This window comes from Danio rerio, chromosome 2 (assembly GCF_049306965.1).
Source record: "Danio rerio strain Tuebingen ecotype United States chromosome 2, GRCz12tu, whole genome shotgun sequence".
Lineage (NCBI taxonomy): Eukaryota > Metazoa > Chordata > Actinopteri > Cypriniformes > Danionidae > Danio > Danio rerio.
Genome location: NC_133177.1, coordinates 33,637,868 through 33,665,815, shown reverse-complemented (window position 1 = coordinate 33,665,815; position 27,948 = coordinate 33,637,868). Strand labels below are relative to the sequence as shown.

The window sequence follows — 27,948 nt, the reverse complement described above, 5'->3', positions numbered from 1 at the left end:
CCAGATCTGGGCCAGAATAAAAGCAAACTGTGGCCCAGAATAGGGTCAGTTCTGGTTCATTTGGTTGAATTCTGGCTGATATGTGATATTGTTTTGGCTTAATTGTGGCCCAGATCCAGCAAACAGGAGCGGACTGCCAAAGTGCCATCATTGAATGCGGTATGTAGGCTGGATGTTAGTGTCTGGTGTGCCACATGAATTTTGCTGATTTGAGCCACATGAATTTTGCTAGCTGGGTATAACATATACACTGTTAGACATTTCAAAGGGTTTTTACAGTAACTTACTGGCAACACTGTTGCCAGTAAGTTACTGTATTTTAGATTTACAGTATACAACTGTAAATCCGTTTACAGCATGTTACTGTAGTGTCTGAAAATGGTTAACTACTGTAAAAACCTAAGTTAACAGTTAGCTACTGTAAACCTTTTAATTTTGTCCTAAATATTTTATAATATAATTTTATTAATATTATTTTAATACTATAGACCTAAAAAAGACACAATTACAAAATATTAACAAAATAAACACTCTTTATTTAAAACATTGGAGATGCTTAAAACAAGCTTAAAAATGTGTAAAAACATTACATTTCAATCATTCAAAATATTTTATTTTAAGAAAAAAAAACATTGAAAATGACAAAGCACATTAACATACATGTACAAAACTAATTTAAGTGCCTGACCTGCATATTGTTGAGAAAAAAAAACCCCAATTGTACTAAGTACTACTGACATTAAACCAGACACAATTACAAAATATTCCATTCTTTAAAACATTAATAATGCTTAAAGCATTTAAGGAAAATGTGTGAAAATTACATTAAGCAATAAAATCAACACATTATAAATAAATAAATCACACAAAGCACTAGAACATACATGTACAATAAAAATTTAAACTTCTGAATTGCATATTGTTGGAAAAATAAATATTTGTAACTATTAGCTGACTCAGAAACAACACAACTTTAAAATATTACTAAATCTGGTGTCAAATGCTCAACAAGGTCTGAATTCACATGTTCAAATGCAATTCATCTTTATTTCTATTGCACTTTTACAATGTAGATCAATGATGTCAAAGCAGCTTAACATAGAAGTTCTTGTAAATTGAAGCTGCTTCAGTCCAGTTTTCAGAATTGAAGCAGTAAATGTCACTGCTAAAAAAGTCCAAACACTGAAGAGCAAATCCACCGATCCACCAATCGAAGCCAAGTGAACGAGTGGCGACAGTGGCATAGAAGAAACTTCATCAACTGACGAAAGTGTAGAATAAAATCCCTTGAGAGATACCAGGCTCAGTTGGGCACGACCAGTTCTCCTCTAGCCAAACTTGTGCAAGGCTGCAGTCTAGGCACCAGAGGCTTGAAAGTTCACCAGCGGGTGGTCAGGCTGGCCCATTGGATCAATGCGGAAACTCATTGATCACGTGTGTCTTTTAGGATTCACTCCTCCATGACCACCACAGCATCTGGTCAGGATTTGGCCCAGTCCAGGATTATGAAGAACTCTGGATAAGGACAAACAGACTAACATAAGCATAGAAGAAGCTTGTTTAAAAAGAAATAAATCATATACTGGTTAATTATTTTGAAGCATGGCAGCTAGGTTGGGCTAGTTTTCAGCTGGTACTGAGCAACTGGCTCCTGCTCATAACCTGCTCACTACCATGTTTAAAAGATAACTAACCAGAATGTCCTGTTTATTTTTTCCCCTAACAAGGTTTTACAAAAACATTGAAGCATTTGTGATGGGTTGATTCACAGCAGGACAGATTAGACTATTTGTTTTATGTATTCCTAATAAACTAAAACAGACTGATACAATTATTGAGAGTGTCTCACCTAATCCAAGTTCTCAGTTAGCTGGTGAAAGAAGGATAACTCACTGTTGTTCATGGTTGTCATTCTCTTCACTACTTCTCCTGCCTTCTTCTGGCTCACTCTGGTTGTTGCTGTGCATTTTGTTTCATCCTCTGGAATTATTTATACAAATTTTTATTTTATTTTATTTAATATAATAATATTTATTATTTAATATTACAAAATATTTAGGCAACATGCAATGGGGAAAAAGACATTTAATACATAGACAAATGCATGTATCCCAATACTAATTATTGTATTTTGAAATGTCTGACCCATGACAGACCTCAATCTGCTCAAAAATATTATAAACAAAGATGAAAAAAAAAACTACTAAATGGTTTAATAAAAAAGGGAAAAATATTTTTTTATTTAGCTAGCAACTAAACATGTGACACATTTTGTATTAAAAGTAACGTTACTATATTGAGAAACAAATAGATGTACAGTACTTACTGTTGTATGAGGTCCAGTTTGCACAGGCAGGCTCCCAGTATTCTATAATGAGACCATAAAAAAGCCAAAAATACAGATAAGAATACCATGCTACAATCTACAACCTCCACACAACTTTTTTTTTATTTGTTTACCTTGGTTGCTTACTGGCCTTGCTTATTTTTTAAGCATAAGGCTATGCTGATCAAGATGTTCCTCCGAAATGCTGTTTGTTTCTTCAGACAAAACCTGCTGCTGTGCCAGTGCCATATCTAAACAGAAAAAAAATCTAATGGTAACAATTATGTTAAACCAAATGTCAAGAGTTGTGATAAAAAAAATAATTAGCAAACAATAAATAGCAAAAAGGTGGTTATTAGCATAATGCATAGAGGTAAAATTTGTTTTATATTAGCAGATTCAGACTTCCCCCTTAATAATTTAATTTCATAAAAGTATTATTTGCAAACTCTAAATAGCGAAATCATTTTAGCAGCTAATGACTATCAAAGTACAACATGCTCACGGTCAAATAAACAGTGTTAATGTTGATTTCAAGTCATACTGGCATGCTAATTCTGATCGAATATTCAAAGTAACATGGTAAACAGTATAGAGACTTCTAAATGAACGAATGTGCGAATATAAAACCAACTTTACCTCTATTGTAGATTTAGATAACGTTCTTATAGGTTACGTCGCGATGTTATTTTCTCAAGCTAACGTTATAAGTTACTCTAACCAGAGAAAAATAAGTTCACAACATCTAATATATATAGTATAAATCAATATAAGTTAAACGTTGCACGTTAAAATGAGTTTGAGTCCAATTCAGTATAAACTTAGCTCAGTTTAGCTAACAGTTAACATTACCATTTTAAGATCGCTTCAGCTAATGTTGCCGAGCAAACAAATGCTAATAGAGGTGCTCAAATCAATGTCGAGTGTTGTCAGCACAGACAGACGCGCTTTTACCTGGATTATTTGATGGTCTTTCATTCATATTCTTCTGGGGGAAAACACTCTCTGCCGGACCGTTGTCTCGTGCTAAGTGTCCTCCAAAACTGTCTGCATACCTCTGGTTCCCTCCTAAACCAAAACCCGCTGCAACACCGGTTCCTATGTAAATAAATAAAAAGATATGACGAGAGCAATGGCTAATAGTCATAAACAGTCTTATTTAAAGTATTAGTAATAATATGTTAATGTAATAAATTAAATAAAGGTAACATCTTAATAGATGATATATTTCTCAAATGGGCGAAATAACGCCAAGCCAGAGAAAATAATAATAGCCAACTTTATACTTTACTTTGTTCTATTCTCGTCCACAAAACATTCTGTAAAATGAAACACTGCCTCAGCTTACTAGAGTAAAGTTTGTTAAATCCAGTATGTTCTTCAGGCACACTAATAAATTGTCCTCCAGAATTGCTCCAGGTTCCTCAGGCAAAGTGTGGTGCAGAGTAGTCGAATCGCCGCAAGGTGGCGTTGAAGCAGTTGTGGAAAATACAGTATAATACACGAATTTTTACAAATACAGTACATCGCTGTATATGTTGTTCGACGTCACACTAAATTCCCATAATGCAACGGTAAATACAGTTATTTACCGTAAAAGGAATTTGCAGTATTACACTGGGTGAAATACAGTAAATAACTGTGTAATTTACAGAAATGTCTAACAGTGTATACAATGGCTGGGTAACATAAATATGAACACCACACATGGGTTAAAGCTAAAGTGTGCTGATGGGAAATCTTAAAACTGTTATTTCTATTTAAATTTGTTGTTTATGTTGTACTTGTGAATACTGTTTTTATAATAGCCAATAGAAAAAAGTGTCAAATCACCACTGATAACACCAGTTCAACAGAGTGATAAGGTCTGAGTTTGAGTTCCTCATAACATAACAGTATTGTTAACCATAAAGTAGCAACTAGTGGTTGTCACAATAAAACAGTATTTTACGATTTTTAAATAACACTATGAGGTAAGTAGAGGAATGAAAATACAGTGTGATTCAGTGATTGTGACATTATAAGCGTTTCTTCACTGGGAAAATTCAGTTTTATATTTTAGCTTCCTCTAGAGGTAGTTAAAATGCTTACCAGAACAAAAACATCGAGTAGGTCTATCTAACTGCTATCGACTGATGATATAACTACTACAAAAATGCTTTGTGCCAACAGTAACATACTGTCAGTGGTGGAAAGAGTACTGAAAAATCATACTCAAGTCTAAGTACAATTACTTGCCTAAAAATGTAGTGCAAGTAGTGTAAAAGTATCTGTTGTAAATATTACTCAAAGTATGAGTAAAAAGTAGACCTTTCAAAAGTACTCAAGAGAGTATTACGCTGTTAAAAGCTGATGCATTTACATGTAATTTGTGCATGTGTGTGTAAAAAACATTCTGTAGTGCATCTAGTTATTGCCAAGCAGGCACACAACGTTATAAGACAGTAATATTTAGAATCTTAATATTTGTTAAGATTTAGGTTGGGATGTCAGGTGACCCAAATTTAATGTCTAGCCAGTCTAAAGACAACGTTATTTTGATGTCCAATGATGACATCAAATGACGTTGATATTTGGTTGATTTTAGGTTGCATTTGAAAGTGACCAAAATCCAACGTCGAGCCAACTTCAATCTGATGTCATGTTTAGTTCCTGTGCCTGTTGGGTGTTTAAGGCCATTTCGGTCAGTAAACATCTGTCATCAGTAACATGCAGTCTCAATGCGTTTAAAGATTTTGGACATCTTCTTTGACACTTTTAATGCTTTCAAACAGTTTGCTGTAATTATAAAGCGCACATGGCTTGAGGTAGTTTTTCATGATGCAATTTACTTTCTACAGTATGTGATTGGACAGGAATTACAGGACTGATTTTTCTAATCCTCATAGACAAGAAAAAATAAAGTAGTGACTGCAGGATGAAGGACAATAGTGGAGTAAAAGAACCGGTATCTAAAAATGTACTCAAGGGAAAGTAAAAGTACACTTTTAAAACTACTCAGCAAATTACAATTCTTAAGAAAAACTACTCAATTACAGTAATTTGAGTATTTGTAATTAGTAACTTAGACACCACTGCATCCAGTATAATATAAATGTCTTGCTTTTACTATTAAAACTATTAATTTAATGAAGAACTGAAAAGAACTGAAACGCCTCAGCTGCTGCTTCTGAGAATTTGCTGTTTACTATTTAGTGAGCCCAGTTTTTTTTTTTTCTTTTTTTTTTGGACATAGTCATTTTGTGACTAAAAATTACATCGCAGCACTGGTTTGTTGAACACTTCCAATAAACTGAACAAGCCACTTCCACTAAACTGTGACTAATTATACACTTTAGTACCATAAACATCCTCATGTGCGACCGATCAGTTACTCCCATAAACTGCTAAACCCAGTTACCAACCACAGCTGATATGGTCTGTCTTTACACCATTGTAGTCAACAGAAAGGCATTTTGGTCTGCTCAAAAAAAAAAAAAAAAAATGCACATAAAGTATGTAAAACAAACCTCATCACTGAAACAGGAATGCAGAAAATGTTGCTCCCTGTGAAGTATACCATAGAAATAACAGAAATGCTTCTGTGAGATCGAGTTTTCATTCATTTTGAGGGTGTGAAATATTAAAGGTCCTGTAACGTGACTCGAAACATTCAGAGCTATTCAATACATTGACTTAATATGCACTAACACAAGGCCTGGACATATTAAGTAGCCCCTCCCCTTCATAAAATAAAATAGCAAGTAGCATTTAATTTATCATAACTCAGACAGCTCTCTTGAACTTGGTAAATTCACATTTGACAGCTTATGATAATGATAATGCTAGTTCCTTCTCTTAATCTACTTATTATTTCAAAGTACACTCACCAGCCATTTTATTAGGTACACCTTACTAGTACCGGGTTGGACCCACTTTTGCCTTCAGAACTGCTTAAATCCTTCGTGTCATAGATTCAATACTGGACATATTCCTCAGAGACTTTGGTCCATATTGACATGATAACATCACGCAGTTTCTGCAGATTGGTTGGTGCAAATCCATGATGCAAATCTCCTGTTCTACCACATCCCAAAGATGCTCTATTGGATTGAGCCATTTGAGTTCAGTGAACTCATTGTCATCTTCAAGAAACCAGTGTGAGATGATTTGCGCTTTATGACATGGCACGTTGTCCTGCTGGAAGTAGCCATCAGAAGCAGTTTCTGAAATACTCAGACCAGCTCATCTGGCACCAACAACCATGCATGTTCAAAGCATGTTTCATAAATCATCTTTTTCCCCATTTTGTATGCTTGATTTGAACTGCAGAAGGTCGTCTTGACCATGTCTACATGCCTAAGTGCATTGAGTTGCTGCCATGTGATTGGCTGATTAAAAATTTGTGCTAACAAGCAGTAGGACAGGTGTACCTAATAAAGTGGCCGCTAAGTGTAAATTATTGTGTGTGTATATTTTGTGATTGTGTCAATTCGGCATATGATCTGCTCTATTTTGTTGTCCTCTACATTGCAATACCCAATCACTGTATCTACTTTTCTCTTTAGGGGTGTGATGCTTTAGATGCACATGCAGGACATAAAATCTTCTTCATAAACTGAAGTGATAGCGCAGAGTTATGTCATCAATATTGTTGATTCATGTTGGCAGAAATGAGAGGCTGTACATTTTTATTACATATGTTTATTTGAAATACAAATTTAGTTATAGAGCAAACTAGCATATATTTAAATGTGTGCAAACATATTCATACTAAAAGTCAAAACACACACAATTTATTTTAATGGGGACTTGAACAATTTGAAGGAAAAAGCAAAGAATGACTAAGCCAGATAACAGATTGAAAATTGCATAGCTTTTCTGATTGACCAGTAATAACATATTTATTGGTACTTTTATTCAGTCAACATGGATATAACGAAGCATCTAGAAAGAGAAGGTGTGTCTAATTTGGAGGTTAAAGTCCTTATGAGGCTTAAAAAGGAAGTACTCCGTCTAAATTATTTATGGTATGATAACAATGTCATTTCTTGAATTTATTGATTTTTTTTTATTATTAGTTAACAATACTGCACGTATGCAGCTGTTTAATAAGTAATGAATTTAAAAAAGTTTTCTTTCCTTGACTACATATACTTTTAGCCAAATCCTCCAAAGCCTTTATAGTGCTGCACTGAACCTGACAGCAGTGTTTTTGAGCTATTCCAGAGTATTTTCCTCAAAAGTAAAAAAAAAATCCCTCTCCTGTCAAAATAAAACATAACAGAAGATGCAGTATGCATATAATAATGCTTGGCGAATAATTGCAGACTAATCATCAACATTTTATTGCATACTCAGCATCACTGAAATGTCTTGAAATGTGTGGTAAACTTTTCATGCCTAGTAGTTGAAAATTCACGTATGTTTATTTAAATTTTCCTCAATATCACAAATCAGTTTCTTTAAAGGGCACCTCTGTGATCATCAATCATCATCAACCGTGATCATGAATGAGTTTTACAAGTTTAAAACGTTTTTAAAGCGGAGCATGTTTGTAACAAGGACAGTAAAATCACTACGTAATTCATTACCACAGCGCATATTGTCAGTACAATTATAAAAGAAGACGCTTCAATCCTGGTTCGTTGACTTAAATCTGGTTTATTTTATACATTAACATAATTGATATCCATACAGCAGTGGTTATAAACGTGTATCCTGTCACATTTACAGTGCAAAAACAGTGCAAAGCTAAACGTGTGTGTGTGAGCGATCTTTATAACAACATTGTGTGTGACTCATCATTGCAGAAAGGCTTGAACTACCTTCACAACAAATATAACAAATAACCGTTGGGAAAGTTCTTAGTGTAGTAAGGGAGATCTGCTTCATTCTTGTCTGTCACTGTGCTGTTTGTCTACGGGAAGGCTATGGCTCTGACACGCACGTGAGAATGGTGGGCAGGGAAAACCAGCTTATTCACATTAAAGGCACAGGCAACAAAAACAGCTACAATGTTATAACTGCTCAAAGTTTCCAGATTTAAAAAGGTATAATAAATAATCTGATGAGTATTTTGTGCTGAAACTTTAGAGACACATTCTGGAGACACAAAATACTTATCTTAAATCTTGAAAAGGGGGTATAATAGGTGCCCTTTAAATAGTTTCTTTTTTTCTAGCTTTTTGTTGTTATCGTTTTGACAATTAAGAAACACAGCTTGTTTGATCTACATGTAGTTTAATGCTCTAATTTTAATTTAAAAATTTACTTAAGCTTACTTGTAGCTTTTTAAAATTCAGAATAATCTTTAACTTATTTGGATACTGCCATAGTATTTAGTGTAATTCACTATTGTACAAGCATCAGTGCAATACTGGTGTTGTTTCTCATTAATATATGGCCATAATATCCCCCCCACAACCCTAAAATGTAAAAAAAAGTTAATTGTGACAATACAAAGTCCATGCTATATTGGATTATGATTTCTGATTGTGATTCTGACTGTGCATCTAAACCCACAGAATATCCATCTTCAAATGATGCATTGTAATGGAATAGGGGCTGATTATGAGGGAACTGTCTGTGCCTTTTCATCCTCTAATCTTCCACTCAATGACACTGGAGTGAATGAACGCCTGTGTCCGCAGCTCCACAGCGGAAGTTCCTCGTCCAGACACGTCGTCTCTCTGTGGTTGTCTCTGTGTGGTTTGGCTGATCGTTGGCAGAAATGGGATTAACAGTGTTTTCATACAATGGTGCCTCTCACATGACATCATGCTGACATTTTGCTCTGCATTGAATACCTTTTCAGACAAAGGCAGCAGCGATCTAAACTGATCAAACAGAAAATGTCCTTTATCTGATTGCCCATTTACCTCCATTAACTCCCCACGCCAGAAAGGAGAAAACATTTTCCTATTAGAATTCATGTGTTTACAAATGTCAGTCTACATCTAATAAAACATTCTTTAAAGTTAATTTTAGCTGAACACCTAAATTCTATTAAATGACCGTCTAAAGGAAACTGCAGACAAAACCGCATAGCACTTTCTTGGTCTGGCAAGTTCTAATCTGATTGGCTGACTCTTTGCAGATTTCAGGAATTATGGAGTAGGCTTTCACCCCAAGTCTATCAGAAAACCAAGGCATATTTTCAATTTACAATAAAGATTTGTTTTAAATTATACTAATACTTATATACTACTTATCCACTTATAATACCTGTAACTAAATTAACAGTTTAGACCTTATGTTTGGGAAATAAATTGGTGGTATTTTTTCTTCCCCAACTGGCTTCTCCAGTTTATTTTTTGGAAGAGATGTACACATTTTTTTAGAAATATCTGAGCCTTCAGATTTATTAGCGCCTAATATCAAAGTGCCTTCAAATAATTTGCTACAAGCCAGTGTGTTAATAATGTATTGTTAAAATTATTAAATGTCATTAAATTAATACAATGATTTAAAGTAGTATAAGAAGAAACAGTTTGTAAGATCGAGCAGCATGATGAATTATTTTGTACAATTAAAATTTGTTGAATATTTTACTAAAAATAACAGTCCAAAGACATGCGGTGGTGAATGGAATAAACTAAATTGGCCATAGTGTATGTGTGCAAATGAGTGTGTATTGGTGTTTCCCAGAGCTGAGAATAAAGCGAGACAGTCCTCGCTAGAGCCCGCAGCTTAATGATGTAGTTGACCAGGTCTGGTACGTAGTTGACAATCGCTTACACCTCCCCTATCCTAAACCCAACTGTCACAGTAGCATGTTCGTTACCTTAGTGGGCAGTAATAGGATGATCGCCTACACCTCCCCCTACCCTAAACACAACTATGTTGCCTACAATCATCAAGCTGCGGGCTGAAGCAAACAAAAAACAAAACATAATGATATAACTGTGACCACTGTGACCACAAATTCACTATAGTTTTTCTATACTAAGCACATTTCTAATGGCATTTTATGTTATGTGTGCTATTATATGACTGAATTTCATTAAGAATTAATGTATCTAACTAACAAACTAATTAATGTTTAACCATTGTATAGTTGTGTAAATATGTGGTTAACAAATAATAATAATACACCAAGTATGGTTACAACGTTATGTTTGTTTCTGCAGCAGTTTTTTGTTTTTTTTTGCAGCATATTTACAATTTGTAACATAAAACTTTTACATTTTATTGTAAAAATAGGGTGGGTAAACCATATTTTTGAGAAAATGAACTATGGTTTTAATACAGTATAGTGTTACCATATTACCGTTGCAAGAACCATATTTCTTGACTCATTGATTTGCATTTGGATAACCATGGTTGGCTAGCTTAATTTCCGAACACAAAGCTCTTGCACTTCTCTAATAAGCATAATGCAACTGTTAGTTAATAATGCACACCCGAGGTGATGCAAAATCAAAGTGTTCATAGAATAAGAATGAACAGTTTATATTACACCAAAATAAATAGTTTAGATTTTATTGCACTTTTATTTCAAGCCATTGTCCTTCAAAAAAAAGGGGGGGGTGGGGGTGGGGGGGGTGGTTCAGGTGGTTCGAAAGACTCGCCCCTCACTGACAAAGGTCCAGAATTTGTCCCACACATAAGCTCATTTGTCCTATTTTGACTGTTATGCCATCATATAGTGAAAATAACCCATCAAAAAGGTTTTAAGACCAAGTGGAATCCTCTGTCGGCTGTCGCTTTGGTTTGATCAGTGCAAACAATTATTTTTTTCAATCAAGAGTTCAAAATCCAGCTGTGCAAGAAAACATACAATCTGATGTAAGATAACTCTTCTTTCACTTCTGTATTGTTTATAAATTCAATAAAAAATATTTTACAAGTAACAAGTTTTTAATCTTAAAGCACCAAAAGCGGCCATTATTAAAATGAATTTGAATATTATTTTAGCTATTGTTGTTTTCCATGAATTTTTAAATGTACTTTTTTCGTTATCATGATCATCTGACAATCTATTTCAACTAAAATAGTGCTTAACATTTCTGTAAGCTGCAGTATTTAAATTTCATACTTAAACAGTAGCCCAAAATGAGGCCTATAACTGCAAAAAGCTCAATTTTTTGAGAAAAAAAAAAAGAACCACCCCTTTCACCTGGCCACGGGCCTGCATGCTTCTGCTTTTTTTCCTCAACCATAGTATTTGTTTGTGCTTTTATTTTTGACTTGAGGCTGTGAAAATATCTGAAATCAATTAGCGCAGTGATATGGAACTGCCATGCTGACAAGACCTGCCTACCTTAACTGAAAATAATTGCACACCAGTTTACCAGTCAGTAACTAGCAAGCATTCAGTATCCCCGATAGTTGCCTAAAAACATTTTTTCAAAGCAGGAAGTAGGTTGTTACTAGAAAAACAGTTACAGGCGTGAAAAACTCCCATATGGGGATTACAAATTACGTCGCTGGTCAAGAAGTCTGACACCGGAGTTTAAATTGTAAAAGTGCAGTTCCACACGTGAGCGCGCGATGTCGCTGTGGGACGCGTCGTCATCACTGCAGCAAGGTGGATGGGGATGGGGATGGTCCAGCAGGGTAGAGGAGGAGAGAGAGGGAGAGAGCAGTCGCTGCCGCCGCCGCCGCTGCTGCTGCTGTGTCCGTGGCTTCCCACCGCGGTTTTCCGGTCTCCTTCTATACCCACGGGTTTTCCTTGGATACCTAGCGGATGCTATCCTTTCCTTGGCCCTCCAGTGTCGCTTCAGCGTTCAATGCCAGCCTTTGGGAATGATTTCTGTGTGTTGCTCGCTGTGAATATTCGGTATTAATCGGGGAGGGGGAAGCGGAGAAGAGCGTTGTTCCCCTGGACATTATTCGGTAAGCGCAATGTCATTCCAGTTGCATTTCCAGCTGTCACATTCCCCACCTACAACCACGATAGCTTGCCAAGAAAACGGTCGAAACAGTTGCGAGACCCCGGGTTTTAGCAGCGCGTGTTGTGTGTTTATTAGCATGTGGATGTCGCTGCATTTTTGTGTAGGGCTTTTATCGCATTTATTGCTCGTATGAGCGCAGGCTGGAAACTGAAAATGGAATCCATTAGAGCATCATTCTCCATCCAAGACGGATGGGAGGGGGAGCGAGAGCACAGAAAACCTATTACTTCCCTATTGACCTAAATTTCAATGATGTATTTATAAGATTACACTAGTCCACGGACACAACCGCTGCTTCTTTGTTTAGTTTTACAGCGTGTTCTCGCAAAACGTTTTGAAAAGCCAACTGTCAGGGTCTTTGCTTGAAGCAGTCTTTGCTTGCATCATTTGTGCCCATTCATTTTGAATTTCTTGATATACTGGTTACTAGGCTTTTTTTCTAGCATTACCGCTGTAAATGTGCATTTATGACGACTTCATTGACAAATTCTTTCAAAAATATCATTTAAGAAATGTTTTGAGTATGAAATAAGAATAAAGCTTATTAGTTGAAGTGTGCTTATGTGGAAATGGGAGGGCTGTGTGTGGCTTGACTGACCGCCACTCTCTGCACTTGCTTAGGTGAGGCCGACTTAAAGAGAATAAACAATAATTCAGCTTTTTAGAAGCAGTTAGGCCCTTATGTCATGATTATTCATTTATAAGGGATTAAAATGTTGCATTTAATGTTTTTAGATGTTGGTGTTTAATTAAGCAGAGCAGTTGTTTATTGACATCTTTCCTCATTGGATTTTTGATCATTTGCTTTTCGAAAAACCCTGACTGCTGTTGTTGCAAGAACTTTCACTACCATGAGAATACTGGCTAACTGTATAAGTAACAAGAAGTATTTGAAATTAAAACCCTTTGATGTTCAGTAAAGCAAATTCAATAGAGTTCTGGGAATTCCTTCTTTTTCAGTATTTTGTTGTGCCAAACATAATGTTTTTTTAGTATATGAACTGGTGACAATTTTAAAACATAAATGTTTTCATTTATAGCCTAAAATATCATTAAAAGGTGTGATGTTTTCACATTTGTATTTAACAAATTGCAAAAAAAAAAAAAAACAATAGTTAGGAAGTAGAAAAATAGTTGGATTATTAACCCTTATTTTCAATCACAAAACGTTAAAGCATTCTTTCATATTATTTTCTGGAAAAGAAGGACTCTAATTAACATTATTTCTATTTGAATTTTGTAAGACATCTTATCAGATACATTTATTTGACCAATTCCTTGCAAAAGTCAACCTTGCCATGAAAAAAATTAAGTTTCCACCAAAATAACGAAATCCATTCTCCTTTATTTGTGCAAGCATTTTACAGTACTGTAAATATACTCAAAAATGTCCATGTTGATGTTTTTAACCAATTTCACATCTGTCACATCCATAATGAAGAGGTGTCACATCCATAACACAGCTTCTTCTTCACGAATGCAAATAAGTCAAATAAAATCAAATCTATATTTTTGTTCTATAGTGAGCCAACTCTTAGCCTTTTAATTAGCACAATTTTTGGGTTGTTCAGTTTAATTTACAGAATTTCTACAAAGATTGTTTAATACTGTAAACTCGCAGACTTTTTTGGTCACATAACGCATCCTTATTTTTTCTCATTTAGAATGTAAAAAATGTTTACAGATTCATATTTTTCTGATTCCGTAACTCTGTGGTTAGCAGTTTATATTTAGAATTTTTCTGCAAATGTCACATACATAATGCTGGAATTGCTCATATCTCAAATCCATACCTACTAAATATATTAAAAAGCAGAGAAGCTGAGAGTTTTCAAGTGGTCTGTTTTTTTTTCTCCATGTGTAGTGATGAAGTGTGACTGCAAAGGTTTGATTTACAGGTGCATTAATGCACAAAAGTACTTTTCTGCTGGAAAAAAAATCAAGAGAGATATAATGAGAGAGATGGAGAGAGATTGAAAGAGAGAGAGAGAATATTGATCGCTCTAGGGATCGGGCATTCTCAGGTTGATCATAAATTATACATTGCATATGGAATTTTTTTGTGCAGAAAGGTTTCAGCAGACCTAGCCCTGGCATTCAACATTTTAATGTCCTGATGCACCCACACTAAGAGTGTGCTCTCAGAGAGCAACAGTGCATGACTGTGAAATATTGTATGCATGCTGGTATTAACCTGCTCGCTATATGGATGCATATGATTTAGAATGGGGGAGCTGTGTATGCATTTTGTAAAAGGTCGTGTATACTTGAGGGCGTCATGGAGGTATGGCAAAAAAAGCAACTAAAATGCAATATTGTGCAAAGACCCGTTATTTGTACAATAACTCTTATTATACAGTAACCTGCCATTCCGTCAAAGGTCCAGCAAATTCAGGATAATGGATAAGTAATCAATAGCTTAAACTTGGCACAAAGACACCAGATGTGCAGATTTCTAGTATTATTATTAATTATTAAAATGATGCACATGCATCTCATGAGTGCATTAGTTTATTAGAGGCTTTTTACAAACAACTTGTTATTTTACATCATTATCCCAAAGCCACCCACCATAAGTTTTCAGTGTTCTTCATTGCAATCAAAATGTTTAATGTTTCATTCATTTTAATAAATGCTCAACTGATGCAAATGTCAATCTTGTCATAGAAAAAAAAAAGTTTTCACCAAAATAGTAAACCCTTTCTTGGTTTTGTATATTACAGTACTGTAAAATACCCAAAATGACTCTGTCAATGTTTTCATATAGTTATTTTTGATTGACCAAAGTCATGCAAATGGCAAATTCATATATGTCACATCCACAATAAAGCCTTTTTTCTCATAAATGCAGAAAGATAAATTTCAATAAAATCGATGGTTTTGTTCTATTGTGAGCGGAGTATATAGGATATAGTTATCCTTTTGATTAGCATTATTTCTTTGGTTTGCACAGTTTAATTCACAGAATTCCAACAAGGTTATGCTATATACTGTTAACTCACATACTTTTCCCCTCACATCCATAACTCATGTTTATTTCCCTCAATTAAACCTTACAAAATGTTTACAGAATGATAATTTTATTATCCCAAAACTCTGTGGTTAGTAGTTTTGGAAAATATAAACAGATGTTTCAATATAATGTTAACATATAGACCATTTTGAAGGATGTAAACAATAGTCCTAGCGTATTTACAGTTATACATTTTTAATTTCCTTAGCTTCTGAGAACCCACAAAGATCAATATATTGATAAAAATGCTATGATCGATGATAAAGCTAAGTTATGATTCAATCAACTCTTTTTACAATTATGCGATAGTTTGATAACAAGCAGGATGTTCAGGGGCCAATAGCATCACTAAATTTAAATATTCTATACTTTCTTTGTGAATTTAAGTTTGAAATTTTTACTTAAAATGTCACTTCCATAATGCTGGAATTGCTAAACTTTGATTTCTGTTAGATTTATCTTGATCTATTAAGTTTATGTATCTAGTTTTATTTGCAAGAAAAATTTTGTTATTGATGCTAACATATAGAAAGAGTATTAATTATTTCTCTTCTTCGTTTGGTTTATGCTCTTTTGTTAAATGAGAACAGGCTCTATTGTGCTCATGTAGTGTTCAGTATTCTGTGCAGGACAAGGTAATAGACCTATTGATAAATATCAAACTTGACTCCAGCCAATTGGTATGGGCTGAGTCAGTCTCCTTTTCTGATAATGACCCAAGAGATAAAGCTGGTGATGACACAGGCATTTGCCATTGTTGTCATCTAAGTTGACACACACAGCTGATATGTAGTTAAAGCTGTCATGCAGGAGAATATGAGAGCACATACATTTCTTGTATATTTTTATGAATATGATTACAGAAGATCTGCCTAATGGTGTCTTGAATTTTGCTGAATTTTTGCTGAATGACTTTGATTTGATGTGTTCACTTAATTTGGAGCTAGATACTATAGTTGTTAACCTCAGTGGATTATATGAGTGTTTGATTACTTGAGATGTTCACATGTTTGTTTTTAGCTTTGCCTGTCATATTTGAAGATATTCAATTAATAGTTTTTACATGCCATAAACCCCAAAGAAGCACTCTCCTTAAGGGAAATACAAGACTTTTTTTCTGCTGATCATTAATTTTTTGTCTTGTTTTTATTAAGTTTGTAAAAGACAAAGACCATATTCCCTACAGGAATATTTGTTATCTAGAGTCATATCACTGAAAGCTAAATATTTAGATTTCTGTGACGTTCAGCAATTATTTTTAACAACAAAACACTGCTTTCATGATTTCACTGTGTAATATATACAGATGCTTTCGTGTGATGATGTCACACCACAGTGTCTTCCATCCCAGTTATCAGGTTTTATAAAAAATTGAATCAGAGGACGGTACTGAAGTAGTTTAATATTGGGAAATTAGTCAATTGTCTGTGTTAAGCTGATTGTTTTGTGCATTTGAATGGCCTGTTTTTCACATATTTTTGATTGACCACTTTGTTAGTACACCTTGCTAGTACACAGTTAATACCAGTTTTACCTTCATAACTGCCTTAATTCTTTACGCCAAAGGTGCTGGAAACATTCATCAGATATTTTTCTTCATATTGACATGATAGTATCCTGCAGTTCCTAAGATCAACCTCATGAAGTGAATCTCCCTTTCATCACATCTTAAATGCGCTGTATTGGACTGAGATCTGGTGAATGTGGAGGACTTTGGAGTTGTGAACTCAAGTTCAAGAACCCAATTTGAGATGATTTGAGCTTTGTGTTCCTGATGGAAGTAGCCTTTGCAAGATGAGTACACTGTGGTCATAAAAAAATAAACATGTTCAGCTACAATACATTAAACAATGTTTAATTGGTAATAAGAGGGCCAATCCCACACATCATACACCATCACCCTGATCAAAGGCCGGATGTATCAATCCATTTTAGATGTTTATTCCAAATTCTGAGACTACCATCCATATGTTGCAATTAGTCCTGGGACGATGACCGGTTTCAAGGTTTTCTGCGGTTTGGGAAAAGTCAGGGTTTTAAAACCACAAAATTTTTCTTTTATACCATTTTTATTCATTATTTCATTTTCTTTTCAGCTTAGTCCTATTAATAATCTGGGGTTGCCACAATGGAATGAACCACTAACTTATCCAGCATATGTTTTACACAGTGGATGCCCTTCCAGCCACAACCCATCTCTGGGAAACATCCATACACTTTCATTATCACACATACACTACGGACAATTTAGCCTACCAAATTCACCTGTACTGCATGTCTTTGGACTGTGGGGGAAACAGGAGCATCCGGAGGAAACCCACGTGAACGCGGGGAGAACATGCAAACTCCACACAGAAAAGCCAACTGACCCAGCCGAGGCTCGAACCAGTGACCTTCTTGCTGTAAGGCAACAGCACTACCTACTGTGCCACCGCGTCACCCCACCTCAATATCAATACATTTTTTCATTCTCATAAATGAACTGATTCTTGTTTGTAGTCATGAATGAGCATTGTGCAATATAGCTTTGAAGTCGAACATTCCCGTTGTTTATTTCCCACGTGCGTTAAGTTGTCTTACTGTTATTGGGGGGTGTATTTTCCCGGCATTGCCTTCTACAGATCAAGTGCTTGAGTGAGCGATCTTTCCTCAACTTCATTTAGCCAGTGTACCATGCAAACATCTTCTTATACGCACACGGCCAATGCACCGGGGAGCAGCCTTGCTTATGCACACACTGTCAGTGCTCCAGAAAAGACTTGATAGGAGGGCAGAAAATACATTCTTACCTGACTGCCTGGATTATACAGACCTGGAGTGAGGAGAGACAAGCTGTGCTCACTGAGCATTTGCACTTGTGATTAAGGAATCCACTGACACATGAAATATGAAATATGAGAGACAGCAGGGCTCTTGCGATCTATTTTTAGATTTGCCAACCAAAATAAATTCAAAAGGAAGGTTATTGTTGTTTTTGCAGATGACATTATAGCGTTGTTTAAAGTTCCTCTAATTTCAACAGCAAAAGTTTGCTTTTAAACCCATATCTTGGATGTGCTTGATGAGAAAATGAGGGTATTTATGCACAGTTTATTTAATAAAATGTCAGAGGGCTTTTTTATATAAGACAATATGGTCTAGTAGCCTTTGTATGAATTAAGTGGTAATAAACTGGGTCATGACCATGCTTTTCAAATAGTACCATAACTTTTATACCTTTGCAAAACTGTATATTATTATTATATTAGATGAAATGCTTCATTCAGATGGTCAAATGCTTTTGTATGGTGAATATTAAAATGGACAATTGACTGTTGTCACTGGCAACCAATTTTCTAAATAACTGTGCTATGCTCTGCATTATAAGCTCTTTTGTATTCTTACACAATCAAATAATGTTAGTTTAAATCACTACTTCATGTCCATTAATGCTTTTATTTAATGATTTTATGTCAAGCAGGATACTTTGCTGTTAAATTAAGCCATTTGAGGATAATCCAAGTTCATTTAATTTATTTTAATTTACATATTCATTTACACATTTATTTCGCATTAAACATATTTTAAGTTTATTTTGCTGTTTCTTTGCATCTTAAAATGTCTAGCTTTCCACAATTCAAGTCCTAAAAAAAGGTTTTACAGTGCATCTGGAAAGTATTTATAGCGCTTTACTTTTTCCACATTTTTTATGTTATAGCCTTATTCCAAAATGTATTAAATTAATTAATTTCCTCACAATTCTACAAACAATACCCCATAATGACAATGTGAACAAAGATTTTTTAAAATTGCTGTCCATTTAAAAAAAAATAATTCCTAGTCCTATTTGCAGTAACTCTCAAGCTCTATCAGGTTGTGTGAGAAGTGACGGTGTACAGCCATTTTCAGATCTCTCCAGAAATGTTCAATGTGATTTAGGTCTGGGCTCTGGCTGGGCCACTCAATGACATTCACCAAGTTGTGGTCTCTGTACATTGCTGTATGCATCTTTCCCTCTATCCTGACTACTCCTGGGCTAGTCCAGTTCCTGCTGCTGAAAAACATCCCCACAGCATGATGCTGCCACCACCATGCTTTACTGAAAGGATGGTATTAGCCTGGTGATGAGCTGTGCCTGGTTTTCTTCAAATGTAATGCCTGGCATTCACTCCAAGGAGTTCAATTTTAGTCTCATCAGACCAGATAATTTTGTTTCCTATGGTCTAAGAGTCTTCCAGATGCCTGGCAAATTCCAGGCGGAGAGTGGCTTCTGTCTGGCCACTCTACCATACAGGCCTGATTGGTGGATTGCTGCAGAGATGGTTGTTCTTCTGTAAGGTTCTCCTCATTCCACAGAAGAACACTGGAGTTCAGACAGAGTGACCATAGGGTTATTGATCACCTCCCCGACTAAGGCCCTTCTCCCCAGATCACTAGATGGCCGTCCAGCTCTGGGAAGAGTCCTGGTGGTTTTAAACATCTTCCATGATAGATGATGGAGATCATTGTGCTCATTGAAACTTTCAGAGCAGCAGAATTTTTTCTGTAACCTTCTACAGCCTTGTGTCTCAAAACAATCCTGTCTCGGAGTTCTACAGACAATTTTTTTTGTCTTCATGCTTGGTTTGTGCTTCGACATGCACTGTCAACCCTGGGACCTTATATAGACAGGTGTATGAATATTTAAATCACTGAATTTACCACAGGTGAACTCCAATTAAGTCGCTGAAACATTTCAAGTATGATCAGTGGAAACAGAATGTACCTGAGCTAAATTTAGAGCTTGTGCTTTAAAGCCGTGAATACTTATTTACATGTGATTTTTCAGGTTTTTATTTTTAATAAATTTGCAACAATTTCAAAAAATATTTTTTACATTGTCATTATGGGGTATTGTGTGGAGAATTTTGAGGAAATAAATGAGTTTAATCCATTTTGGAAGAAGGCTGTAACATAAAAAAAGTGAAAAAAGTGAAGCGCTATGAATACTTTCCGGATGCACTGAAAATGAGAGCAGACAATCGTAAAATCAAAGCATTTACAATGCACTCCATAAAGTGACTTCCTCAGGAGTTTTCTAGTAAATAGTTTTTTAGCAGTCTTGATTTTAATTTAGTTTAATTTCTCATGGCCTAATTGAGTTCATTTCTTCATTTTGCATATCAATTCTGATTTAAAAATGTTAAAATACATTCTTAAATTAGAATTGATATGTAAAATGAAGAAATTAATTATATTAAGCCATGAGAAATGAAACTAAATTAAAAACAACACTGTTTATGTGCAACTTTGCTTTTTATCATAGTGTACCTCGAATTGAATACACACTGAAAAATCAAACCTTAAGCTCTTTATTTTGTCAAATAATTTGTCAAATAAAGATACAAAGTCTCTAATTTTTAAAACACAGCCTATTATGTCCACCTTATAAATTTGTATAGAGATTTTAAAATACTCTTTTCAAATTATGCATAGACTTTTTTTACTGGGTCTTAAAAAGCAGTGGTTATAAACTCTTGCTATTGTTTTGACCAGAAGGAGTCCTCTTTGCTGTTATTCAGCAGCCAATTATAGAGGATTCCGGCACATCAGTAAATTTATTATCTGGAACAACCACAAGTATATGCTCGTAAATTAGCTTTACATAAGCAAACAACAGCCTGACATGAATGTTTGCAAGTTCAGTTTCTCTTTCTTCATCCTTAAGGAGTATAACGCTACTTTTGTCTTGGAGAACTCAGTGGGTGTATTAGATTTCCGCTGTTGTTTCTTCACAGATAACACTAGTAAACACAGCTTTCAGCAATGTCAACTCTCTCCAGCAGCAATGTCATTAATCCCATACTAGGTCAGGCTCTTTACTGAGCCAACCGATTCTACCCAGAGCTACACAGGCATGGCAGCAATGTCCTCGTGCCACGCTTGAAAAATCCAAGCCTTATACTGATATCCCTTGATGCATTTTCTAGGCAAAGCAGAACTGCAAATATATGTTTTCTGTCATTTCCCTGACACACCACAAATCATAAGTCGTTTCCTTCGTGACGCTTGAAGGTTGCAGATGAATTTGAAAAGTTAATCATACGATGATGTGTAAACTATTTTTTTGATATCAGTGGGTTAGAAAATAACTAAACGGAGAGCTGTGTTCTGCTCTTTTCTATACAGAGACTGTCGGTAAGTGAAAGCCAAAGGGATAATTGTTTCAATTATAGTTCTTAATTCACATAGGCTTTACCTATAATATGCTGCTGTGTACTTCTACTTAACGCAAATAAAGAGGGAAAGAGGTGGCTATTGAAAAAATATAATGCACTCAGACATCACCACCAGAGACTATAGAGGAGAAAAAGCCCTAATAAGCAGTGGGGCCTGTTTGATCACAGCAAGCCTCACATAATTACTCTTTATCATCGATGTCACGCTCAGCTGTCCTTTGAGAACATGATCCGAGGAGCATTTTAATTGCCTCACATTTGCGCTGCTTCTCAATGTATCGTTGACATTTTGGGCAAGGAGACATGTCTTGAAAAACCATACAATCCGCCACCAGGACTTTTGCAGCTAGTTAATTAGTTCTAGAAGGCGCTGTGCTGTATAGTGAGGGGATAACCGAATGTGTCTGTTTTTGTAGCGGTCACTCTTATTCATTTAATTTCTAATTCTTTTTTAAAGGCATTTAATACGTTTGTCAAGGATCGTTATTAAGACACATGGCAGAAATAAATGTGACAACAGCCAGCCAGTTCTCGTTGCTAATAAGTCAATGAGCTTTTTAACATTTTACTTAAGAAAAAAACATTTAATTTGAGAAAAACTACACATATCAGAATGTCAGTAAAATATCAGCATCTGTGGTTGTCTTGGCTGTACCTGGAGGCATTTCTATGTGGAGTTTGCATGTTCTGTGGGTGCTCTGGTTTTCCCTAGAGCCCAAATACATACGGTATGTATAAATTGGGTAAACAAAATAGACCCTTCGCTAAGCCCCGCCCTCCTTAGTTACTGTTGCTACACCTGTCACGCTTTCGTGCCTGGCATGGCTTTTTCAATCTGTATGTGCCGGTTTCAGACATTGCCAGGGATATAATGCCATTTTTGGTGAACAGGTGAGAGATCCGAGAAAGCCAGACAAAAAAGGACTGCAGTATGCATTACATGGGTATATTCACGGCATAATAGGCAACTGATCAGAAAATAAATCAATCAAAATTTAAGCTAGCTTAGCCTAGCTGCCTCATACGCTAACCATTCAACAGTTTAGCTCATGCTCAGCAAGAGAGGTGAGATTTAAAAATAATGCAATAACAACAAATGAAACCGTGATTTCTCTATTTTTAGCCAAAAAGCCAGATGGACTTTTGTTGTGCAATGAAATATAGCGTTACTAACCGACGAGGAAACACGCCTGACAGTGCTTTTACATAGTTCATTCATAGAGCAGCCAGAAAGGGTTAAATGATGGATTTGTGCCGAATATTAGCATCATTGACACATAACAATGTACAGTAAGTTAACTATTACTTTCAGTATGTTTGTGTGCTCTTTATAAATGACTAAAAAACTGCTGCTGGTAAAGTATATTGATCGCAAGTGCTCAGTTTGTGATCATATCCCGGTTTTGTTCTGTTGATTTGTAATTTCAAATATTCGTAGCTTGAAATAGATGGAAATATGACATTCAGTAAAGTTAGCAACAGATTCGTATTTTCCAGATCAATAACTCATGTCATTATGACCTATTCGATATTAGTATGACTACGTTACTAACGTTATGGCGAAGGCTTAAACGGAGCATTACTTACAATATCAAGTGAAAAAAAGAAAAAGACTGCTGTGAAACATAACCAGCTTTGTATTTTTGTAGGAAACACAGTTTTGATCTGTTTAGGGTAAGAGGTGTGTGAGTTGTTGCTGTCTATCACTGAATGTGTCAGGAATATCAAAACAAAACCAACTTAACTCCGCTCCTTTAGCTCCCCTCACACAGCTTGATCCATGCTGACATTTCTCCTCTTTGGTTTTAGGTTTTGAAAAGGGAAAAAATTCCACCATCCTGTCCAAACTTTAAGGATACCAGGTATCATATTTGCACAATCCATATGCACTCGCTCGAAAGCTTGACAGAGGCCCTGCGCGTAGCTACAGTTGCTAAGCCACGATTGGTGGGTAGCTGTTTTTGGGCATGGCTTAGCGAAGCGTCAATTGGCTGTAGTGGATAAGTGTGTGTTTGTGTGTGTGTGTGTGTGTGTGTGTGTGTGTATGAATGTGAGAGTGTATGGGTGTTTCCTAGTACTGGGTTGCAGTTGGTAGGGCATCTGCAAAAAAACAAATGCTGGAATAGTTTGAGGTTCATTCCACTGTGGCAAACCCTGATAAATGAGGGACTAAGCCAAAGGAAAATTAATGAATGAAAAAAAAAACCTGTTCATTAACTGATATTAATAAACCTACTTACTGTAAGGCTAATGTTACCCGTATCTGTAGTACACTGATGCAGCGTTCAAAAAAAGATTTTTCTACTTATGAGTTGACGAGTTGTAATAATGATGTCAGGTGCATTTAAGTCACTTTCATCAGCACAAGATGGTGTTGTACCTACTTTTGATAAATTATACAAAATTACAGCCGGGTTTGCTAACTGCTTATAGAAAATGAAGAGCTAAAACTTGGATCAGTTGTGTTTTTCACTGACAGCTCTCAAGAGTTAGATTTGCATTTGATCAGTGATTCTGTCTTTTTTCTCACTGACACACAGCTAACTCATTAAGGCTTTAACTAATGCATGATTTAATAATAAGATTAATCCTAACTCACTAAATAACCGTTTCTTACTTTAGTTATTTCATCTTGAAGAATCCCCTCTTCCACCCCTACTCTTCCATCTTTTCTTTTATAGGATGGCACGGCAGCCCAGTGGTTAGCACTGTTGCCTCACAGCAAGAATGTCGCTGGTTAAAATCTTTAAGAGGCCAGTTATTGTTTAGGTGTAGGGTTTACATATTCTCCCCGTGCTCGAATGGGTTTACCCCAGGTTCTCTGGTTTCCTCCCACAGTTCAAAAACATGCATCATAAGTGAACTGATCAATCTAAATTTACACTATAATCCAGCTCTTAACCAGCAGTATATCTCTATATAGCAATTTACAATCTGTCATCAGCTGTAAATAAGGGGGGATTTCTCAAGACCTACCTGAGCTCAAACTCCCCTCTCGCTTTGCAAACAGGAGGGAGCCCTGGGCTCGAGGATCCTATGAGCTCAGGGCTCTCTCCTGGGACAGCATGCCAAACTCGCTTTTTAATCAATCATCAGCTAAGTGTGAACTTTTAAAAAACAGCTAGTGATGAGAAAGTCTGATATGAAAAAAACTATAAGGAAATATTGCTATTTCTATGAAAAACATAAAATGTAAACCATTAAATATAAAACAGTAATGCCATCTTTGTACCGTAAACTATAAAATAATTTTTTTCAGTTTTTTTTATTTTATTTTGGAAAAAAAGCATTGCATCTAAGGTTAGATTTATTAGTTATGTATTGTTTGTAGTAATGCAGACTGTATAAGGGAAATATTTAAATGTTTTATTCATATTAATCACAGAATCCAAAAAAAAAATTATTCAAGTCATTTAATGGATTTTATTGAAAAGTTATTAATTATATTATAAGTCTTATTCTGTTAATTATTCACAAAGTTTATAGCCTGTTTTGTAAATGTCAATAAATATTGTAATAGTATCTATATCATATTCTATTAGGATTGTCTTTTGCACACGCACCACATGCATGGTACATTTCAGATCCACTAAAATATTTACAGGTACAGCAAAGACATGGTTAAATTAATATACCGATTGCAATATAAAAGACACATTATCTCCAGTCCCCGTTCGGTGCTTTGTGCAGGAGCACATAACGTCATCTCCCAGTGTGCCAGCCTCACAGAAAAAGAGATTAGTTTCCTTTAAGACCTTATTGAACATTTTAATCTTGCAGTGTGCTCAGAATTTTATTGCCGCTTCATTCTCAGAGTTGTCAGTCGTGTGTCGAAACAATAAATAAACAAATCTGTCCACAGTCAGAATACAAAGGACTGATTAATGTCTGTGCTCTTAACGAAGCTGTAAAAATATTTGTTTTCCTTCATCTTTCCATCTCTCCGGCATATATGTTATATAACTAATATACTTTGTAATAATTAGGGATTTTGTTTTAATGATTTCACATGAGATTTCACATAAATATTTATCTGCCAAATGCTGGTTCTTAATGCATCGCCCTCGTTTTCTCTGTCTCATTAATTGCAGCCACTAATCAAGGCTGATTTTATTCTGACAATATTGTTGGGTGGGTAAAAGTGTGTGAATGTGGGGTGTGACTGTAAACACAATATGTGCCTTTTGTTGCACATTTCCGATAGTATCCTGTGGGATCACATGACTAATTGTGAACCTGGGTTCAAAGCCGTAATGCCTGCCAATAGCAGCATCAGCTGAACACCGTCAAGATGCATCCGTTTTTTTCAGGAACATCTGCCGTTTCACTGGATGATCAGATTTTGGGAGTCTTCTGAATCTTGCGGAAAAACAAAAATGCAAAATGTCCAAAGGGATTGAAACAATGTCGAAAGCATATGGCCAATGTCTTAATGGGATGTTATGGGAACGATAATGCAAAGGCAGGGCAGTTGTTTAATGCAGAAAACAAGATTAAAAGGTTGTGAGATTGTTTGGTGTAAAGAATAAAACAAATTAAATTATTCAATGTTTGATTAGTGATGTGCAATATTTACAAAAATTATATCTCTATATTTTGAGGGATTTTTCATTGAGATGTATGGTGGCAGGTCTCTGTCTTCAAGGTGCCATAGAACAACAATCTGGATATACCTACTTTAGGCATAGCTGATTTTGGAAGTTGATCTACAGCAGGGGTGCCCAAACATTTTCATATAAAGGGGCAAAAACCAAATATCATTATGAGACGTGGGCCCAAGTTAAATATACCAAACATTGGTATTACATTAAAGTCGCCATGCTTAATTTCCTAATTTATTTCATACTATTTTAAAATAAATAAAATCCATTACTTTAAATTGTATTAACTAATGCAGTGTAACTTTTAAAATGATAACTTAGTGCAATAAAAACATAACAGTGAATTGTAGAGTTCAATGCTGAATACACTTGTCAAGCAGAATCTGCCTTTGCCTTGATTTGCTCACCAAGGTCTCTGCATTGTTGTCTATCCATCAGGTGACAGGATGTACATTTAAACTAAATCTGATTAATTTAAAATATTGAATTGAAATATTTAATTTCAGTTAGCTTTCCCAGAGATGTGTTGTGGCTGGAAGGGCATCCGCTGCTTAAATACTTTCTGGATAAGTTGGTGGTTCATTCCGCTGTGGTGACCCCAGATTAATAAAGGGACTAAGCTGAAAAGAAAATGAATGAATGAATGAATGAATGAATGAATTTCAGTTAGCTTTTAACAATAAAATAAAAGATTACATTAGATTTGAAATAAATTAAATCCCTAAACCATCCCCTTCATTCTTTTACTCTTCTCAGATGGGATGGTGGGCCAAATCAAAGGTTATCATAAAACATCTATTATACTGTGTATGTGGGTTTATATTTTAAAAACAATAATTATAGAAATTAATTACATTATAGAAATCTCAGTTAATGTAAACAGGTGTGGAGTATCTCATCCCAGCTTGTAACCAAAGCCCAACACAAAATTCGGGAAAGACAAATTATAAAGTGCAATTATACTCTAAAATAAATCTTTCTAAAGAGTGTCAAGCTGAAAAGAGTGTCAAGGGATCTACTTTTTTTTCTAAAATACGCTGTGACAACTGAAGAATTATTATTTTCAGAATACATCATCCTTTGGGTGTGTGTGTGTGTGTGCATTAGGGATGCTACGATTATAGATTTTGGTTGTACGATTATAGTCTAAGGAATAATTACGGTTTCACGATAATTATACATTAATTTCAAAACACTACTAGTTTAGAAAATCACATGAAAACTTAAAGTGGCTTTTATTGCTGCGCAGTAACCAAATAATACTACAATAATAATACAATTATAATACAATAATAATAATAATACAAAAATACAAAATAATACAGCACAAAATAAAAATAAAAAACAAAAAATAGCCCTTTTCCCTTTGGACATAAAAGTAAGTGAAAAAAGGTTTTTGACATTTAAACATGAGTAATACTTTTACACTAAAAGTAAATGACAAAACAATAGATAGATAAATAAATAAATACATAAATAAATAAATAAATAAATAAGAATAAAAAACAGTAATAATACTATTTTTAAAAATAATATTAGCTAAGTATTTCCCTTTTTAAAGAGAACAAATGTAGTCAAAGGCTGCTGAACCTCTGTCTTTTGATCAACTATATTACAAAATTTCTTTTTGGACCTAAGTAGAAATGTGTATATTCCATACAAAGTATGAAGCTGAGCGGTCTGTTCTTGTCACGTTACTCATGGTGCTCTCGCGGCATTCTGAAATGTTTAGATGTTTTCAACAAGGTACATCAGGAAAATGCACGCCACTCGCATGCTGCATGCGCGTCACTCTCAATATGTGCGCTCAAGCCATTTGCCTCTATTGGTAACAACAAACTTTGCACTTGCAAAAGACATGATATGTGAACGGCCCTTTACATGCATGTGAAATACACCTCAGTTGATAGCCTCAGTCATAGTTATTCCAATG

The 27,948-nt window shown here is 35.3% G+C and overlaps 1 protein-coding gene and 1 long non-coding RNA gene across 24 annotated transcripts in view; one reads left to right on the top strand and one right to left on the bottom strand.

Annotated features, from left to right (window-relative positions):
• Positions 1 to 515: 515 nt before the first annotated feature.
• On the bottom strand, positions 516 to 3,333 carry LOC137487885 (uncharacterized). 2 transcript variants are annotated; one of them, XR_012392617.1, is made up of 5 exons: positions 3,281 to 3,333; positions 2,461 to 2,577; positions 2,327 to 2,368; positions 1,850 to 1,980; positions 516 to 1,515 (listed from the first exon to the last, which is right to left on the bottom strand). It is a non-coding gene; the product is annotated as an uncharacterized lncRNA (long non-coding RNA). The 2 variants fall into 2 exon arrangements; XR_011006662.2 differs by having other exon boundaries at positions 1,894 to 1,980.
• An 8,535-nt stretch (positions 3,334 to 11,868) lies between these two features.
• Positions 11,869 to 27,948, top strand: part of ctnnd2b (catenin (cadherin-associated protein), delta 2b) — a 139,670-nt gene continuing 123,590 nt past the window's right edge. For 18 of the 22 annotated variants that reach the window (XM_073917877.1, XM_073917862.1, XM_009298576.5 and 15 more), the window contains exon 1: positions 11,869 to 12,145. The gene's annotated coding sequence lies outside the window, so the exon portion shown is untranslated. The remainder of the gene's footprint in view (positions 12,146 to 27,948) is intronic. The other 4 variants (NM_001365617.1, NM_001365616.1, NM_001193651.2 and 1 more) reach the window with 1 other exon arrangement.